This window comes from Marmota flaviventris, chromosome 1 (assembly GCF_047511675.1).
Source record: "Marmota flaviventris isolate mMarFla1 chromosome 1, mMarFla1.hap1, whole genome shotgun sequence".
In the NCBI taxonomy this organism is placed as follows: Eukaryota; Metazoa; Chordata; class Mammalia; order Rodentia; family Sciuridae; genus Marmota; species Marmota flaviventris.
The window spans coordinates 35032871-35046838 of record NC_092498.1 but is presented as its reverse complement, the minus strand read 5'-3'; positions in this window follow the sequence as shown (position 1 = coordinate 35046838).

The window sequence follows — 13968 nt, the reverse complement described above, 5'->3', positions numbered from 1 at the left end:
AGGCATTGGCACCTTGGTGGCAAAGTGACATAGATAAAGTGAAACTGTTCTTTTAACTCTTTCTTTATGCCTATTCTTGTTTTTATTTTGTTGGGGGGGGGGGTTGTTTGTTTTGTTGTTTTTGTTTTTGCCTCAATAATGTTCTGGAACTTCTCTGCTATTCCAGATTCCAACAAAGATAATTTCATTCATGAGTAGTTGTTAAATTTTAATGCTTCTCCAGGGAGATGACTATGGAAAGCTCCTATTCTACCATGTTACTGATGTCACTTAACTATCTATATTCTTAAGTCAGAGATTATACCCAAGCCCCCTACTATACAAAAGCATGAAGGTTTCCCTTTGAGTAACAAGAAAAGGTTTTTTGTTTATTTGCTTGTTTGGTTGGTTGGTTGGGGATTTTTGTTGTTATTGTTGTTGTTTTTGTTATGTACCAGGGATTAAACCAAGGGATGCTTAACCACTGAGCCACATCTTAGCCCTTTTATTTTGAGACAAGTTTTTACTATGTTGCTTAGGGCCTCACTAAATTGCTGGGGCTAGCTTTAAACTTTTAATCCTCCTGCTTCAGCCTCCCAAGTCATTGGTATTACAGGCATGTGCTGTTGAGAGCCACAGCTGAAGGGGCCCCAGCAAACTTCCAGCTGCCAGCAAACTTCCAGCTGCCAGCTGATGATTGGCTCACAGCGGCCCCAGCAAACTTCTAGCTGCCAACTGATTGGCTCCTCTGCGGTGATGCTCATTGGGCTGTTTCCCTGCCCTTTCAGACCAGGGAGCTGTTCATTGGGTGACTTTTTTTGGCTCTGCCCAGGCAACCCAGCCAATCGGCCTCAAGAGCAGGAGGAGTGGGGGAGGTTGAGAGGCTTGTGGGAAGCGGGTGGTGGCAGTTGGGCTCTGAGGGTTTTTCCTGAGGAGGTGTGTGGTGTGGTGTGTGTGTTCTAAAAATAAAGTTCGTTTCTTTTGACAAGTGGCTCCTGAATTGTGCCCAGCCAGACTGCGGCAATGTGCCCAGCAAGAGTTGTTCTTAAAATAATAATCTCTTGTAAATCCATGCTGAGCTTACTGATTCAAGATACATCCTGTAGTATCTGATAGACTCCCAGCATCAATCATGTAACTTTTTTTGTCTTGGACTTGTCCTGTGAAAGCCTTTAAATTACTAGTACTCCTACTGAATTAGACTGAATATGACTGACAAGTGAAAAAAAATGGTATTTAGTTTCTCTGTACTATTCTGTAGACAAGATGATAAGAAAAGGAGATTATTTACTTATGAAATAAAGAGTAGGGCCTGAATAGGCCTAGAAACTACATTATTCTGAAAGAGTAACTTCTTAAAAATTATTTGTAGGGCTGCACTAAAAGTAACAAATAAGTATTTATTCTCCCTCTATAAATAAGACTCTGGCAATGAATGGTTATAGGATTTCTTCACAAACATATTAGCACATAAGGTCTTTGAATTTTAGGGAAAAATATCACAAAATAATTTTAATTTAATAATTTTATTTAACTGGATTTGAAATGAACTTGTGGGTAGTACAATAAAGTTCTTTTTGAGACTGTTTTAAAATGTAAGAATGTCATAACATATGCAGCCAGTGATGGAAAATACATTTCAAAGTTAGGTCAAATAGGATCTATGTTAAAAAAAAAAAAAAGTGGGGAAGAAGACAGGTGCATTCTTCCTTTATGAACATAGAATGGAATTACAACCCTTTCAATTACTCTGGCAGAAGAAACTTTCTGTAGAGAATCTATCTATGTTGCCATGTAAAGGTACACATTATTAAAGAAAGTTTTTGTTCATTTATATCCATTTAAATACATAAAATATGTACATAGTATAAAATTAACTCACTTTTAAATATACCTAGTCATAGTCCATAACCATTATAAGTTAAACTTAGACATAAAGAAGAGGCTTAAAAATTTATGCTGTGATTGTTTTTATTCTACTTACCAATCTCCTAAGGTATTTATCAGATCATAAAGGGAAATCAGAATTCCAAGGGGGAAAAAAAACTAACCTGAGCACATGGAATGATTCCCATAGTGCTCCTATTGGAATATCTTAATATATCAGAATATCTTAAGATGGGCCTGATGGAAGAATGATTTGTCCAGAAGGCCTTTATCCTAAATTGATGTTTTAACAAGCTCACTAGTCATCTGATTATCTTGTTAAAATACAAGTGCAGCTTCAATTAGTCCAGGAGGGGGCCTGAGATCCTGCATTTCTAACCAGCTCCTAGGTGATGCTGATACTTCAGAACTGTAGATCACTTTTTAATAAGGATAGTTCTAAAACATAATCCATAGATAAACTAACAGAGTGACATGTTGCTTCCCCCAACTTTACCTTCATATTATTTATATGTATATAATGTGGAGGTTTTAGGTGATTTTTAAGTAACCAAAATTTTGCCCATTGAAGCTTCATTTAAAATCATTGAAGAGTGGACCAAAAATAAAGCTCAAGAATAGTCTTTTAATTACAACACTAAGGCAGTAGAGAAAAGAGACTGCAAAGGTGAAAGTCAATCAGCCCAGGCTTGGGAACTAGGTCTTCAGGTCTGGGGGCTTGCTCAACCTGGAGAGATAACTTTTGTATTGGGTATAGCAGGGTGATTGAATCTTAAGTACTTAAGGCTAAAAGTATTCTTGAAGGGTCTAGCTGCCTAATCAAATTGCTTTTATGCCTTTGGATTGTCATTACATTACCCCACAGGGAATTTAAACACAACATAAACATGTATTTAAATGAACTTAGAAGAAAGCTTGTTGTCCCGTCTCCTGTTTTAATTAGATATGTCTTATATAAGAAACATATAAATGCAGACTCTGTGGTTTCCCTGGCAAAGCTACAGCACTGAGTAAATTCACTATAGTATTATTTTGTTTGCTTTTTTCCCCTTAATTAAGTTTTTTAAGTTTCCTTAGCTCTCTGTGTGGCTGCTTCAGCTTTGGCAGCTGGGTTTGTGGTGAAGGGTTGACAGAACACATACCAGCCTCCCCCTTTCCTCCTAACTGTACCTCCTGTGCAGCTAGATAGGAAAGTAGAATAAACAGAAGAGGAAAACATCTCAACTGCACAATAGAGGCCCTTCATACAAATCCCCTAATATCATGTTGAAGAAAAGCCCATTATTTTACCTAACATTGACAGGTTGTGGAGGGTTACTCTAAACAACTTCTCCAAGTGTGTGGACAGCTTTCCAAGGCTTATGAAAAACAAGGATAGTGTCCAATTATATAATGCCAGTGTATTAAAATATTTTTCTGGCTCAAGTGCTATCTTTACCATAGATCTCTGGACTGGAGGCTCCTCTATAAGCCAATTTCAGTGGCTGCTGAAATCCTGTGCTAGCAAAATAACCAACAAGAGGCAACATATAAATCCTAAATTTTTCTCTTCCTTTTGTGAAAGCCTCAGAGAAGAAAGCTAGGGTTGACAAGTGGCAAATACATCTGTGTAAATGAGGACGCCAAATGGTTTCAGAAATTTGTGTTTTTATCTACCTTTTGGATTTTGTTTTGTTTTAGTTTAGTATTAATGAGATCTTAATTGTATGCTGCTCAATTGAGAGCAAAAGGAGTATATGCATAATATGAAGCATGTGAGTTGGTACAACCAGCTCCCAATGTGTGTAATTAAACTCATAATCACATAAGATATAGTTATATATTTGCATCTCTCTATATAGCAGAGAAGAAAACTCAGAAAACCCATGTAGCATTCTTTAATTTATGCTTTTACTCTCCCAGTTATGTACTTGGTATAAATACATTAAAATTCATGCATGAACTAAGACAGAAATAGAAAGAACGATTGGAAGAAATACACTTAAATGTTCACTGGAAAGTAAAATTGGATGTGGGTTTTTTTCATGTTTTCTTTATACTTTTCTTTTTACCCTCAGCCCTTACAATTTTTCTGAGTCTTTTCAAACAAATGAAAAGACTAGATTATAAGCAGAAGTATATTAAAGATTATTCTTGTTGGCATTTGTTTCAGAACTACTTTGCATAGATTACTTAGTTCAATCATTTGACATAATTTAGTAAGAATCATCTCTGTACCAAGTACTGTGCTTGGTCTTGGGAATGTTCTGCTAACATGCATCACATGTTTTTATTAAACAAATATCTCACTAAATGCTTTCTATTGACCTAAGGAAGGGTGCTAGTAATGCAGGTTTCTCGTGGTACCGGGGTTTGAATCCATGGCCTGGCACGAGCTAGGCAAATGTGCTACACCCCCAGCCCTTTCCCCACCAACCCCCAACTAATTTTGAGGCAGTCTCACTAAGTTGCTCAGGCTAGCTTCAACCTGGTGATCCTTCTACCTCAGCCTCCCAAGTTACTGGGATTACAGGCAAGCACTTGGCTCTAAATAGGCACTTTTATCAGTTTGCTATGATCTTCAGTGAAAGAAATGTCACCTAATAACTTAGGGGCAACTGCCTTCAGCCATAAAAACATAAATATATAAGCTTTGTGCCCATCTTTTCAGAACTTTGTTCCCAGTACCGGCACTAGTAGAGCAGCTCCCACACTCCTCTGAGGCAGGGACAGGACTGGGGAGGCAGCAATGAGTAATGGCTCTTTCCCTTCTGAAGACACCAAGGAGGGCTGTGTGAGACCAGCCTCATCAGACAGAATAAACAAAAACTGATCAAACACTCAAAAGACCAAAGTCTATAAAAATGCTTAGCTAGCTAACTATAGATCTTCAAATGGAACTTTTGTGGATGCCCCAGGTTTTAGAAGAAACCACTGTGATTAGCAACTTCCATTTAACATTTAAATTCTAACGTTGTAAAATGGTGTTTCTTCATTGTCTAGGTATAGTGTGTTATTTAGAAACATTTGCAGCCAGGTTCACCCTGTCCTTTCCCACAATAGGCAGCACATTCAGAAGGTCTCTTGATGGGTATTCAGAGTCCTTTATGATTCGATCCCAGCCCTTGTTCCTCCTATTTTATTCCTGCATAACCTTTTAGTTCAGCCATGTGGCATAAGTAGTCAGTCCTAGGAAATACCTTTTTTTTTTCCCTCTTGCTACTAATCCCTACTATCTTTTCTCCACTTTATCCATCCTTTAGTGACAGGTGGAATTCACTTCATCAAAAACTCCCTAAAATGATTTCAACCCCCAGAATGTCCTCCATCTTTGAACTCCACTGTACTCTCTATAGAACTCATTGGGCCGTGAATGGGGGTATTCAGAGGTAAATGGTTTGGACTGACTGGGGTTATCAATCTCTAGTCTGTATGCTCTTAGGACTCCTTGCCATTCAGTACTGTTGCTTTGGCTCTTCTGTCTTTTGCATAAGACAGCCCATATAATAAAGAGCTTCAATAAGTAATTGGACATAGGGCCCTCTTATGTTGCAGAGCACATAATGGGTAATTAAATGTTAAGTCATTACTTTGTGATCTCATTGCTCTTTAACTTCTCATAACTGAGTGTACCAAAGTTGGCTTTGTGCTTTTTGGAAACAAGGATCATTTTATACTTTTTTTTTAATGCCTCAGAGTTTGCAAGGCAAAGATTTGCACATGTTAGGTGCTCAATAAATGTGTGTTTATTGATTCATATTTATTCAACCCTAACAATAATGAAGTGTTTTCATAGAAGTAGCTCCAAGCAAAAGAAAACAAAATTTTATATATATATATATATATATATATATATATATATATATATATATATATTTTATATATGTATCTGGAGCTGGTCAGCTTTTCAGCTCCTTACCCTTTTGGACACTCAGCCAGACCCTTTCTATATTCTGGGTGTTCTCCAGTGATACCCACACCGGATGCGGTTGCAATGGCTCATGTGAGAAGAGGGAGAGCAAGGAAATCATGGCAACTTCATCAGCTTCATCCCTCTACCGATAATTCTAAGTAGAACCTGAAACTCCATGGTAGCTTTGTGACAAAGACTATTTATTGTCCACTGTTACTATCATCACTTCTTCTACTTATAGATCCAATATATGGCTGCCAAGCTAGAGGCTACATTTTCCAGCCTTCCCTGTATCTAGGCAGAAACATATCACTAAATTCCACCTAATGGAGTAGGAATAAAAGTGTGAAAGTTCTTCGTCAAATCCTTTTAAGGGAAATTTACTTGCACTTTTTTTCTATACCTCCTCTATCCCTCTCCCCTGCCCACCCGCCCCTCTTCCTTGTTCCAAATTCAAATGCACAGCACAAAATTAGCACACCACAAAACTTCAAAAATGAAAATACCCTAGAAAATGACATGGCAACAAGACAGAAGGAACCCAAATCCCTGAATTACTTTGTGTAGCAGAACCACCTTTATGGTCTGTATCATTCATTAATTCTGGACTATTATAGGAGGAAGATAAAAATTCTATTCCATTTGAACCCTCACATTTTCAGCTTTATTTATGAAAGTAACTTAGCCTGTAATTAATACAGATATTTTATAGATAAATAAGACTCCTGGCGCTGGGGCTGTAGTCCAGTGGTAGAGTGCTTGCCTCACACATGTGAGGCACTGAGTTCCATTCTCAGCGCCGCATAAAAATAAATAAATAAATATATTAAAAATAAAAAGACTCCTGAAGCACAATTTCTGACCTTAGATTATATCACATTCTTTTCTCTTCAGGAAGCATATGCAACAGACATGGTTTCTGTCGGATTTATTTCAGTAAATGCTTAAGGATATACTAACAATATGGACATGGAATACCACCCTGACCAACTAGTGTTTGAGTTACAAGTTGTAGTTGCTACAAGATAAGCACTGACTGCAAAACTTTGTCCTTTCATACTTTGTGTTTATTTTTGTCAAACACAGATATAAATGGCACTTTTTTCCAGATGAATGCATATATTCTATGCTTTTCACCAATGATCCAATAGCTGATGACATCAATTTTTGTTTACTGGTCTACCATATGATATGTTCTCCAAAAACATATCATGTCTAAAACCTGGGCCACAACATAAAAGGTGTGATCTTTGAAAGACACAATTGATAAACTGAACTTCATTACAATTTAAAATATCTGCTCTGGAAAAGACACTATCAAGGGAATGAAAAGACAAGTCATAAGAGAGGGGAAAATTTTTTGCAAAAGACATATGTGATAAAGGACTTACCCAAAATATTTTTTTAAAAACTCTTAAAACAACAAAAAACAAATTTTAAACAAATTTTAAAATTTCCAGAGGAGCTAGACACACAGAGATGTCAAATACGCATATGAAAAGATGATCCACATAATATGTCATTAAGGACCATGCAAATTAAAATAACAATGATATATATCACTTCATACCCATTTAGAATGGCCAAAATCCAGAACACTGTCAACACCTACTGTGGGAAAGAATATGGAATAACAGAAAATCTCATTTATGGTTAGTGGGAATACAAAATGGTATAGCCACTTTGGAAGACAGTAAGGTAGTTTCTTATAAAATTAAATATATTCCTACAATCCAACAACTGCATACTTAATATTTACCCAAATTAATTCAATGCTCATTTCCATATAAAAATATACATGTATATATTTAAAAAGAAAAAATAAAATTAAATTTTAAAAATATGCACATGCATGCTCATAGAAGCTTTTATTTATAATTGCCAAAACTTGGAAGAAACCAATGTGTACTTCAGTAGATAAATGAATAAGTAAACCATGGTATATCCAAACAATGGAATATCAATTAGTGCTAAAAAGAAAATGAGCTATCCCCTGGTCAGGTGAACAAAATTGCAACTGCTGTGTATTTATATTGTTTTGGTTGATATGGTCAAGCAACGTTTGCTATACATTGTTATCCATTCTCAATTTTTGAAAATTGTCATTTCTTTATTTTTCCACTTAGAAACATAATTTAAAGTAATTATGACATCTTATATATTGTTTGTCAAATACATTTGTTTTTAATGCTTAAATAAAAATACATGAGCTATGCAACCATGGAAATAAATGTAAGAAAAGTGAACGCAGACTACTAAGTGGAAGAAACTAATCTGAAATGCCTAAATTCTGTATGATCCCAGCTATAAGACATTCTGGAGAAGGCAAAACTGTAGAGATAGTAAAAAAAAATTCAGCAGTTTCTAGGAGTTGGAGGGGAGGAAAGGAAACCTAAATGGAGTACAGAGGATATTTAGGGCCGTGAAACTCTCTGTGTGGTACAATAGTGATGAAAATGTGTCATTATTCATTTGTTAAAACCCACAGAATGTACAACACCAAGAGAGAGCCCCAATATAAACAATGGACTTTAAATGATAATGTTGTATCAATATTGGTTCATTGATTATAGCAAATTTGTCACTATGGTTTAGGATTTTGATTGGGGGTGGGAGAAGAGTAAATATGCATAGGAGTGAAGAATATATGAGAACTGTCTGCATTTCCTCCTCTATTTTATTATGAACCTAGAACTACTCTGAAGAATAAAGTCTTTTAAAATGGGAGTAGAAGGGGATTATCTGGATTCTGCAGAGAATCTTTCCAATCAGTGAAGCCAAAGCTGCATATATTTGAGGTTCCAGCCTCAGCACACTTCCACCTGTTTGCTGAAACATTTCTGCACAACCCAAGGATGCCACCTTAAAAAGAACTCTCACCCTGAGTCTGACTTGCTGTAACAAAGCCCAAAGGAAGTCCCACAGAGTGTCCACATAAAAAGGTCCATACCTGAATAAAGAGAGAGATGTCGGGTCAGCTCCCTGCGCTTCTAGCCTCCTCCTATTCTAGATCTAACCACTGACTATAATCAGATGAGAAATGCCAGAGCCAGAACAGCCTAGCTGAGCCCTTCTTAAATTGCATCCATTGTTCACAAGATCCAAAAGGTGGCAACTCAAACATTGATAGATGAACAAATGAACAAAATGTACATTTTACCACAATAAAATCTGTGATACAAAAAGAAAGAAAAAAAAAAAAATATATATATATATATATATATATATATATATATATATATATATATATATCCATAAAAACCATAAAAGCTTAAAAAAGATCTATATTATTTTAAGCTACTAAGTTTTGGAGTAGTTTGTTACACAGCACAGATAACCAGAAGAGTTATCAAAAGTAAGTAACCCACTACCCAATTTTTTCCTGGAACATGAAGGAAAAGGGATATTTCTTTTTAATTTTTTTTCTCTTTAGTTATACATGACAGTAGAGTATATTTTGACATTTTATACAAATATGGAGTACATCTTATTCTAATTATGATCCCAGTCTTTGGGTTTTACATGATGTGAAGATTCATTGTGGTATATTCATATGTGAGCACAGGAAAGTTTTGTCCCATTCATTCCACGGTCCTTCTTATTCCTTTCCCTTTATTTCCCTTTGTCTAATCCACTGAACTTCTGTTCTTCCCCTTACCTCTCCCCCTTGTTTTGTGTCAGTATCCACATATCAAAGAGAATATTCAATCTTTGTTTTGGGGGATTGGCTTATTTCACTTAGCATGGTAGTTCCCAGTTCCATCCATTTACTGGTAAATGTCATAAAGTTATTCTTTTTATGACTGAGTAATATTTCATTGTGTGTATATGCCATATTTTCTTTATCCATTCATCTTTTGAAGGGGTATCTAGGTTGGTTCTATAGCTTAACTGTTGTGAATTAAGCTGCTATAAACATTGATGTGGCTGTGTCAGTATAGTATGCTCTTTTTAACTCCTTTGGATATATATACCAAGGAGCAATAAAACCAAATCAAATGGTAGTTCTATTCCTACCTTTTTGAGGAAGCTCCACACTTCTTTCCAGAGTGTTTGCACCAATTTGCTGTCCCACCTGCAATGTATAAGTGTATCAAAAAATGGGTATTTCTTTTTTCTTTTTTTAAAATTTATTTATTCTAATTTGTTATACATAATATCAGAATGCATTTCAATTCATAGTACACATATAAAGCACAATTTTCCATGTCTCTGGTTGTACATAGAGTAGAGTCACACCATTTGTGTCTTCATACCTATACTTAGGGTAATGATATCCATCTCATTCCACCATCTTTTCATCCCCGTGCCCCCTCCCTTCCCCTCTCTCCCATCTTCCCTATTTAAAGTTCCTCCATTCTTCCCATGCTCCCCCCTCCCCATTATGGATCAGCATTCACATATTAGAGAAAACATTTGGCCTTTAGTTTTTGGGATTGGCTTACTTCGCTTAGCACAATATTCTCCAACTCCATTCATTTACCTGCAAATGCCATGATTTTATTCTCTTTTAATGCTGAGTAATATTTCATTGTGTATATATATCACAGTTTCTTTATCCATTCATCTGTTGAAGGGCATCTAGGTTGGTTCCACAATTTAGCTATTATGAATTGTGCTGCTATAAACATTGATGTGGCTGCATCACCATAGTATGCTGTTTTTTTTTTTTTTTTTTTTTTGGAGAGCATGCATTTATTTTATTTGTTTATTTATTTTTTTTTTATTGTTGGCTGTTCAAAACATTACATAGTTCTTGATATATCATATTTCACAATTTGATTCAAGTGGGTTATGAGCTCCCATTTTTACCCCATATACAGATTGCAGAATCACATCAGTTACACATCCATTATAGTATGCTGTTTTTAATACCTTTGGTTATAAACCAAAGAGTGGGATAGCAGGGTCAAGTGGTGGTTCCATTCCAAGTTTTCCAAAGAATATCCATACTGCTTTCCAGATTGGTTGCACCAATTTGCAGTCCCGCCAGCAATGTATGAGTGTGCCTTTTCCCCCACTTCATCGCCAACACTTATTGTTGTTTGTGTTCTTAATAGCTGCCATTCTGACTGGAGTGAGATGAAATCTTAGAGTAGTTTTGATTTGCATTTCTCTAATTGCTAGAGATGTTGATCTTTTTTTGTATATTTGTTGATTGATTATATATCATCTTCTGAGAAGTGTCTATTCAGTTCTTTGGCCCATTTATTGTTGGGGTTATTTGTCTTTTTGGTGTTAAGTTTTTGGGGTACTTTATATATCCTAGAGATTAGTGCTCTATCCGGTGTGCATGTGGCAAAAATTTGCTCCCATTCTGTAGGCTCTCAATTCATCTCACTGATTGTTTCTTTTGTTAAGAAGAAGCTTTTTAGTTTGAATCCATCCCATTTATTGATTTTAATTCTTGTGCTATAGGAATCTTGTCAAGGTAATAGAGGGCCTAACCCCACATGATGAAGATTTGGACCTACTTTTTCCTCTATTAGGCACAGGGTCTCTGGTCTAATTCCTAGGTCCTTGATCCACTTTGAACTGAGTTTTGTGCATAATGAGAGATAGGGCTTAATTTCATTTTGCTGAATATAGATTTCCAGTTTTCCCAGCACCATTTGTTGAAGAGGTTATCTTTTTTCCAAAATATGTTTTTGGCACCTTCATCTAGTATAAGATAACTGTATTTATTTGGGTTTGTCGCTAGGTCCTCTATTCTGTACCATTGGTTTACAAGTCTATTTTGATGTCAATACTATGCTGTTTTTGTTACTATTGCTCTGTAGTATAGTTTAAGGTCTGGTATAGTGATGCCACCTGCTTCACTCTTTTGGCTAAGTATTGCTGTGGCTATTCTAGGTCTCTTATTTTTCCAGGTAAATTTCATGACTGCTTTTTCTATTTCTATGAGAAATTTCATTGGGATTTTGATTGGAATTGCATTAAATCTGTATAGTGTTTTTGGTAGTATGTTCATTTTGACAATATTAATTCTGCCTATCCAAATAACAAGGTAGATCTTTCCATTTTCTAAGGTCTTCCTTAATTTCTTTCTTTAGTGTTCTGTAGTTTTCATTATAGGGTCTTTCAACTTTTTCATTAAGTTGATTCCCAAGTATTTTTTTTGAGGCTATTGTAAAATGGGGTAGTTTTCCTAGTTTCTCTTTCAGAGGATTTATCAATGATGTACAGAAATGCCGAAAGGGGGTATTTCTACAAAGTAAAATATACAGTTCTTGTTTCCTATGTGGCTCTTAGGAAAGCTGGGAAGTCAAGAGGACACAGTGGGAACAGTCCTCCCAAAGAAGGTATTTGGTAAACATAGCCTGTGCCTTAATTTCCTCATTCCTGCCCTTCTTCATGAAGGTCTTATAAGACCTGAAGCTGCATGAAATGGATAATAACTCACTAACTGACTATTCTAGCACAACCCCAGAAGATCCAATACAGACTCCAAAACATCTCAGTTATCCTCTGGCTTGTTAAATTACAAATGCAAAGTACTGGCCTCTCAGAGATTTGTGGAGAATGCTACTTTCCATCCTAAATCTCTATTATTTATCTCCATAGGGCCAATCCCTGTCACTTTGCAAAAGGAGAAACAGGAGAAAAGTTCTTCTCTCTCCAAAAGCCCTCCTTTTATGAGCTTTACTCTCCGTGCAATCTCAGGGAACACATGTGGTCAGGATCATTTCTTCCAGCACCACAGCCGTTTTCAAAATCCCTCCTTTGGCAGTCAGCAAGTCTCTTACAATCCCTTTGGAAATAGCTTTTCCCCAAGAATAATCATCCTGGCAATAAAGAAGGGAAGAACACATAACTATGTCCCAGGAAAGCAATGTCTGAGGTCCTCATTGAATGCCAATTCTAGTACAGTATGGTGACTACTAAAGGAAAATATTGCCTTGGTATAGAAATTGGACTCTGTGGCTGCTCAACATGGGTGGCCTGACAACCAGGTGGGAAGTAACTGGAGGGACAGTTCTTGACCTAGGTTACTTCCAATGTTCAACAGTAAGAAGAAAATACTGAAAATTATTTTACTGTCTATGCAGACATTTATCCTACCTCTAACCAAACAGAAGCAGAATCTGAAATAGCTGCTATCCTGAAGACTAGAATCAAAAACATTTTGTTCAAAGAAAGTATATGCTTTTTCATGTGTGTAGTATGAATTGTGAATTTTGAGTGAAAACCTTGAGTGGGCTATTTATTAATAGTAAGGCCAACAAAGCTCAATATTTTCAAAGAACAGAGAGATGGACACAGATCATTGAACTACCCTAATTAGGAATCTGGAAATTTAATTAAATATCTAGGTTGAGTTTAGTGAAATTGATTTTGATTTCATCAAGATAACTGATAAGATCCCATAGGAAGATGTAAATTGAGAAGCGTGAGTGGTATTTCATAAGCTATGTTTTAAGTGATATTTTCCTTATCTTCCAATTTGTCACCAGTTTTTGCCAAAGTAGGAACACAAATATACTTTGTTTCTGGCTTGTGTAGGCTCTCTTCAATTTTAAAAATTCTAATGTGAAGTAAAACTCAAGTCTAAAGGCTACCATGACTTATAACTTTAGAAGCATTAAAAAATACTAATTTAGGGACATATGAAAAGAGACATGTTTTTGAAAACATTAATACACTCAAACTACTAGTAATTTTTAAATCAACATTTTTTCTACTATTACGATTTTTAAGTCTTTCATATTTAATGGAAGCTTTCAGGGCTCTATCCTGAGTCATTTAATTTCTGTTAACAGATCTGTCCTGGCTTCTTATTGGCATGTACTCCTGTGCCACCCACGTAGAGCCCAAATGTGGATCCAAGAACTGCTGAGCTGTGAACACTCTATTTGTGTAATTCTGCCAGTGACCACCCTTAAACCTCAAAGGAATCAAAGGGAAGCAAAGATATGCTAAAATATATTAAGAAAAAAAAAACTTGAGGACACTTATAAGAATGTGAGTTCTTCTACACTGTACCCTGTCAAATCTGGGTCCTGAAGATCAAGACCACCTATGTACAGTTTTTAGCTGCTAGGGGTTCTGAGCATGATCTGTGGCTAAGTTGTATGTGCATATGTACCAGCCTTCCCAATGCACCACAAAAATATCAGGACTAACCACAGCCTGAAAGAGGAAACTCTTATTTGGTGCAAAGAGTAGATGAATTGTGAGCCCTGGGTCAAAATACCTTCTTGTACCTTCCT